The sequence below is a fragment of the Aquarana catesbeiana genome, linkage group LG04, assembly GCF_042186555.1.
Source record: "Aquarana catesbeiana isolate 2022-GZ linkage group LG04, ASM4218655v1, whole genome shotgun sequence".
Lineage (NCBI taxonomy): Eukaryota > Metazoa > Chordata > Amphibia > Anura > Ranidae > Aquarana > Aquarana catesbeiana.
This window is the reverse complement of record NC_133327.1, coordinates 681,184,803-681,191,339: the sequence shown is the minus strand read 5'-3', so window position 1 is coordinate 681,191,339 and position 6,537 is coordinate 681,184,803.

Here is a 6,537-nt window from a genome sequence, read left to right as displayed (position 1 = left end):
GGCTGCGGAGAGTTCGGGGTTCCGTGCTGTGAGGTGAGCGGTGTACCGGGCTCCGGTGCGGGAGGGAGTCAGCCGTGTCCTGGTGTGTGAGATGCAGCTCGGTCACTGAGGTTCTCCCGGTGTGGTCGGGGCCTCTTCTCCGGTAGTGTCCGGTCTCCGTTCTTCCTCCCCCCCGGTCCCGGGGATCAGACACGCCGGGTGGGGCTGCTGTAGGCCACATAAGGGGGGGGGGAAGGGTGCTCTATACACATAGAGGTCAGCTCAGATGTGACAGTTTGGGGGAGGGGCTCTGTAGTCCTGTCCTAGGGTGACAACGCTTCTCCTCTTCTATAGATAACAGGAAGTGTTGTCACCCGAGGACAGGAAGTGTTACTGGCAGGATAACCAGTGCGCCCCTCTGATGTAGGGTGAGATCGGTGTGTGCGCCCCTCTGATGTAGGGTGAGATCGGTGTGTGCGCCCCTCTGATGTAGGGTGAGATCGGTGTGTGCGCCCCTCTGATGTAGGGTGAGATCGGTGTGTGCGCCCCTCTGATGTAGGGTGAGATCGGGGGTTGTGCGCCCCTCTGATGTAGGGTGAGATCGGGGGTTGTGCGCCCCTCTGATGTAGGGTGAGATCGGGGGTTGTGCGCCCCTCTGATGTAGGGTGAGATCGGGGGTTGTGCGCCCCTCTGATGTAGGGTGAGATCGGTGTGTGCGCCCCTCTGATGTAGGGTGAGATCGGTGTGTGCGCCCCTCTGATGTAGGGTGAGATCGGGGGTTGTGCGCCCCTCTGATGTAGGGTGAGATCGGGGGTTGTGCGCCCCTCTGATGTAGGGTGAGATCGGGGGTTGTGCGCCCCTCTGATGTAGGGTGAGATCGGGGGTTGTGCGCCCCTCTGATGTAGGGTGAGATCGGGGGTTGTGCGCCCCTCTGATGTAGGGTGAGATCGGGGGTTGTGCGCCCCTCTGATGTAGGGTGAGATCGGGGGTTGTGCGCCCCTCTGATGTAGGGTGAGATCGGGGGTTGTGCGCCCCTCTGATGTAGGGTGAGATCGGGGGTTGTGCGCCCCTCTGATGTAGGGTGAGATCGGGGGTTGTGCGCCCCTCTGATGTAGGGTGAGATCGGGGGTTGTGCGCCCCTCTGATGTAGGGTGAGATCGGGGGTTGTGCGCCCCTCTGATGTAGGGTGAGATCGGGGGTTGTGCGCCCCTCTGATGTAGGGTGAGATCGGGGGTTGTGCGCCCCTCTGATGTAGGGTGAGATCGGGGGTTGTGCGCCCCTCTGATGTAGGGTGAGATCGGGGGTTGTGCGCCCCTCTGATGTAGGGTGAGATCGGGGGTTGTGCGCCCCTCTGATGTAGGGTGAGATCGGGGGTTGTGCGCCCCTCTGATGTAGGGTGAGATCGGGGGTTGTGCGCCCCTCTGATGTAGGGTGAGATCGGGGGTTGTGCGCCCCTCTGATGTAGGGTGAGATCGGGGGTTGTGCGCCCCTCTGATGTAGGGTGAGATCGGGGGTTGTGCGCCCCTCTGATGTAGGGTGAGATCGGGGGTTGTGCGCCCCTCTGATGTAGGGTGAGATCGGGGGTTGTGCGCCCCTCTGATGTAGGGTGAGATCGGGGGTTGTGCGCCCCTCTGATGTAGGGTGAGATCGGGGTGTGCGCCCCTCTGATGTAGGGTGAGATCGGGGTGTGCGCCCCTCTGATGTAGGGTGAGATCGGGGTGTGCGCCCCTCTGATGTAGGGTGAGATCGGGGGGGTGTGCGCCCCTCTGATATAGGGTGAGATCGGGGGGGTGTGCGCCCCTCTGATGTAGGGTGAGATCGGGGGGTGTGCGCCCCTCTGATGTAGGGTGAGATCGGGGGGTGTGCGCCCCTCTGATGTAGGGTGAGATCGGGGTGTGCGCCCCTCTGATGTAGGGTGAGATCGGGGTGTGCGCCCCTCTGATGTAGGGTGAGATCGGGGGGGTGTGCGCCCCTCTGATATAGGGTGAGATCGGGGGGTGTGCGCCCCTCTGATGTAGGGTGAGATCGGGGGGTGTGCGCCCCTCTGATGTAGGGTGAGATCGGTGTGTGTGTGCGCCCCTCTGATGTAGGGTGAGATCGGTGTGTGTGTGCGCCCCTCTGATGTAGGGTGAGATCGGGGTGTGCGCCCCTCTGATGTAGGGTGAGATCGGGGGGTGTGCGCCCCTCTGATGTAGGGTGGGATCGGGGGGTGTGCGCCCCTCTGATGTAGGGTGAGATCGGGGGGTGTGCGCCCCTCTGATGTAGGGTGAGATCGGTGTGTGTGCGCCCCTCTGATGTAGGGTGGGATCGGTGTGTGCGCCCCTCTGATGTAGGGTGAGATCGGTGTGTGCGCCCCTCTGATGTAGGGTGAGATCGGGGTGTGCGCCCCTCTGATGTAGGGTGAGATCGGGGTGTGCGCCCCTCTGATGTAGGGTGAGATCGGGGTGTGCGCCCCTCTGATGTAGGGTGAGATCGGGGGGGTGTGCGCCCCTCTGATATAGGGTGAGATCGGGGGGTGTGCGCCCCTCTGATGTAGGGTGAGATCGGGGGGTGTGCGCCCCTCTGATGTAGGGTGAGATCGGTGTGTGTGTGCGCCCCTCTGATGTAGGGTGAGATCGGGGTGTGCGCCCCTCTGATGTAGGGTGAGATCGGGGTGTGCGCCCCTCTGATGTAGGGTGAGATCGGGGGGGTGTGCGCCCCTCTGATATAGGGTGAGATCGGGGGGTGTGCGCCCCTCTGATGTAGGGTGAGATCGGGGGGTGTGCGCCCCTCTGATGTAGGGTGAGATCGGTGTGTGTGTGCGCCCCTCTGATGTAGGGTGAGATCGGTGTGTGTGCGCCCCTCTGATGTAGGGTGAGATCGGGGTGTGCGCCCCTCTGATGTAGGGTGAGATCGGGGGGTGTGCGCCCCTCTGATGTAGGGTGGGATCGGGGGGTGTGCGCCCCTCTGATGTAGGGTGAGATCGGGGGGTGTGCGCCCCTCTGATGTAGGGTGAGATCGGTGGGTGTGCGCCCCTCTGATGTAGGGTGGGATCGGTGGGTGTGCGCCCCTCTGATGTAGGGTGGGATCGGTGTGTGCGCCCCTCTGATGTAGGGTGAGATTGGTGTGTGCGCCCCTCTGATGTAGGGTGAGATTGGTGTGTGCGCCCCTCTGATGTAGGGTGAGATTGGTGTGTGCGCCCCTCTGATGTAGGGTGAGATTGGTGTGTGCGCCCCTCTGATGTAGGGTGAGATTGGTGTGTGCGCCCCTCTGATGTAGGGTGAGATTGGGGGGTGTGCGCCCCTCTGATGTAGGGTGGGATTGGGGGGTGTGCGCCCCTCTGATGTAGGGTGGGATCGGGGGGTGTGCGCCCCTCTGATGTAGGGTGAGATCGGGGTGTGCGCCCCTCTGATGTAGGGTGGGATCGGTGTGTGTGCGCCCCTCTGATGTAGGGTGAGATTGGTGTGTGCGCCCCTCTGATGTAGTATACATCTCTATGATCTCTCTTTCCCTTCCCCCTCTAGGTGGCGCTCTCCTGTGATTGGACGATGTCGGAGGACTGGGAGGGGAAGACGCTGGGACTCCACCCAGAAGAGGTGCGCTTTGACTCGGGTCTGGCGGATTCTCTGCAGTCCCTGCAGGATGAGGGTCTCCCTCGATATCCCGGAACCTCCAATCTGGACTCCTCCCTCCCCCACCCCTCCAAGGAGCAGCAGGCCGAGGCTCAGGACGCCGAGCGTATAGACTCCTCCTATGGATCCGCCTCCATCATAGACAGCCTGCCCCCTACTGGACACCCCGAGAGCACAGAACCCTCCCCACAGACTCTGATTGGGAAAACGGACATCGTGGTGGCAGAGAGGGCACCACAGACTGGCACTGTGCCCCTTACAGAGGACACGCCCTTCATCGGCACAGAGCCCGACACACAGACTGCCAGCCTTCCCCCTAGAGGGGTCACCGGGAGCCTGGAGAGCGGGCACATCAACAGCTTCACCTACCTGTCAGAGGAGGGCGACACGTGAGTACTGTGTGATGGGCGGGGCCTGTATTACCTTCACACCAATCATGGCTGTTCCTTCCTATAGGAGGAGGGGGAACCAATGCTGAAGAAGCCGGGCAACTGGTCTTACAGCGCTCTGTGCCAGAGGAGCTTACACTCTAATCCCTGAACCACAGCCGCACATTGTTGCACATCTATATAGCTCTGACATATACCGCAGTGCAGTACAGAGAACAATGAGCCAAGCACATTCCTCTCTGTATCAGAGGAGCTTACACTCTAATGTCCGAACCACAGCCGCACACTATTATGATACATTTATATAGCTCTGACATATACCGCAGTGCTGTACAGACCACACTGAGCCAAGCACATCAATCTCTCTACCAGAGGAGCTCACACTCTAATGTCGCACACTATATTATACGTTATATAGCTCTGACATCTACCATAGCACTGCACAGAAAATATGGTACTATTCATATCGGTCTCTGCACCGGAGGAGCTTACACTCCAATGCCCCCCCCCCCCGCCGCACTCACACACACTATTATGATGATGTGTGGGCGGTGTTTGTACTCGGAGATGTTCTGTGACGTCTCTGTGGTTTCACATTGAGCTGTGATCAGCATGTGATAGAGAGGAAGTAACCCGTCACCGGGGGAGGGTCAGTCTGAGCCACACATGGCATGTCTGGAGGTTTGTAGTGGCAGATTAACCCCTCGGGGATGGCGTATGATGCAACTTAATGGTTTTTGTTCAAAATATATATATATATGTGTGTGTTTGTGTTTTTTTTTTTTTTTTTTTTTTTTTTTTTTATACAAATGTTTTTAATAATTTTTAAAGAGCAACTGTCATCTCTGACCTGCTGTTGGCTCCTCCCCTGACCCGCTGTTGGCTCCTCCCCTGACCCGCTGTTGGCTCCTCCCCTGACCCGCTGTTGGCTCCTCCCCTGACCCGCTGTTGGCTCCTCCCCTGACCCGCTGTTGGCTCCTCCCCTGACCCGCTGTTGGCTCCTCCCCTGACCCGCTGTTGGCTCCTCCCCTGACCCGCTGTTGGCTCCTCCCCTGACCCGCTGTTGGCTCCTCCCCTGACCCGCTGTTGGCTCCTCCCCTGACCCGCTGTTGGCTCGCCGACAGTCCCATTCACTTTAATGGAATGGCTGGTGATGTGGCAGTGACACAACAAGGTGAGGGACGTGGCGGCAGCAGGTGAGGGGATTCCCAATAACAGGCGCTGCCATGATGGATCTAAAATGACAGGTGCTCTTTACATGTAAGGACTTATTCTTAGGATCCTTAATACCGTATTTATCGGTGTATAACACACACCTTCATTTTTAAGAGGGGAGTTTCAGGGAAAAAAAACACGTTTTGCATAAAGAACTTTGAAGCAAAATAAGGATCACAGTCCATCAATGCAGCCTGCACAGTGCCTTCCAGCAGCCTCTCCATTGTCCACTAATGCAGCCTCCCCATTGCCCACTAATGCAGCCTCCCCATTGCCCACTAATGCAGCCTCCCCATTGCCCACTAATGCAGCCTCCCCATTGCCCACTAATGCAGCCTCCCCATTGCCCACTAATGCAGCCTCCCCATTGCCCACTAATGCAGCCTCCCCATTGGCCACTCATGCAGCCTCCCCATTGGCCACTCATGCAGCCTCCCCATTGGCCACTCATGCAGCCTCCCCATTGGCCACTCATGCAGCCTCCCCATTGGCCACTCATGCAGCCCCCCCATTGGCCACTCATGCAGCCCCCCCATTGGCCACTCATGCAGCCCCCCCATTGGCCACTCATGCAGCCCCTCCATTGGCCACTCATGCAGCCCCTCCATTGGCCACTCATGCAGCCCCTCCATTGGCCACTCATGCAGCCCCTCCATTGGCCACTCATGCAGCCCCTCCATTGGCCACTCATGCAGCCCCTCCATTGGCCACTCATGCAGCCCCTCCATTGGCCACTCATGCAGCTTGCACAGTGCCCATCAGCAGCCTCGCCATTGAAAATCGATGCATCCTGCAGATCCCTGCTCATCTGCAGCCTCATCTGTGCCGGATTACGCAGTGCCGCCATCTCCTGTGTACCCGGCGATCAGTGCTACACAACCCAGCTCCTGTGATAGACAGAACAGTGGTCCAATCCTGGGCCAGGAGGCGGGGCTTTGCGTGACTGTTCGCCGGGTACACAGGAGATCGCCGCTCTGTGTAATCTGGTGGTGCCCACCCCTCCTTCCACTCAGGGAAGGAGGATTTTCAGGGGGGAAAAAGTGCGTGTTATACGCCGATTTAAATATGGTATTTGTAAACCAAATGAAGGTCTGGGCAGCAGTCCTCAGGAAGGATGTACTGGAAATGGAGCGAGTCCAGAGAAGGGCAACAAAGCTAATAAAGGGTCTGGAGACACTTGAGAGGGGATATGATTTCAATATACAAATACCGGACTGGTGACCCCACAATAGGGAGAAAACTTTTTTGTGGAAGGGAGTTTAGCAAGACACGTGGCCACTCATTAAAATTAGAAGAAAAGAGGTTTAACCTTAAACTACGTAGAGGGTTCTTTACTGTAAGAG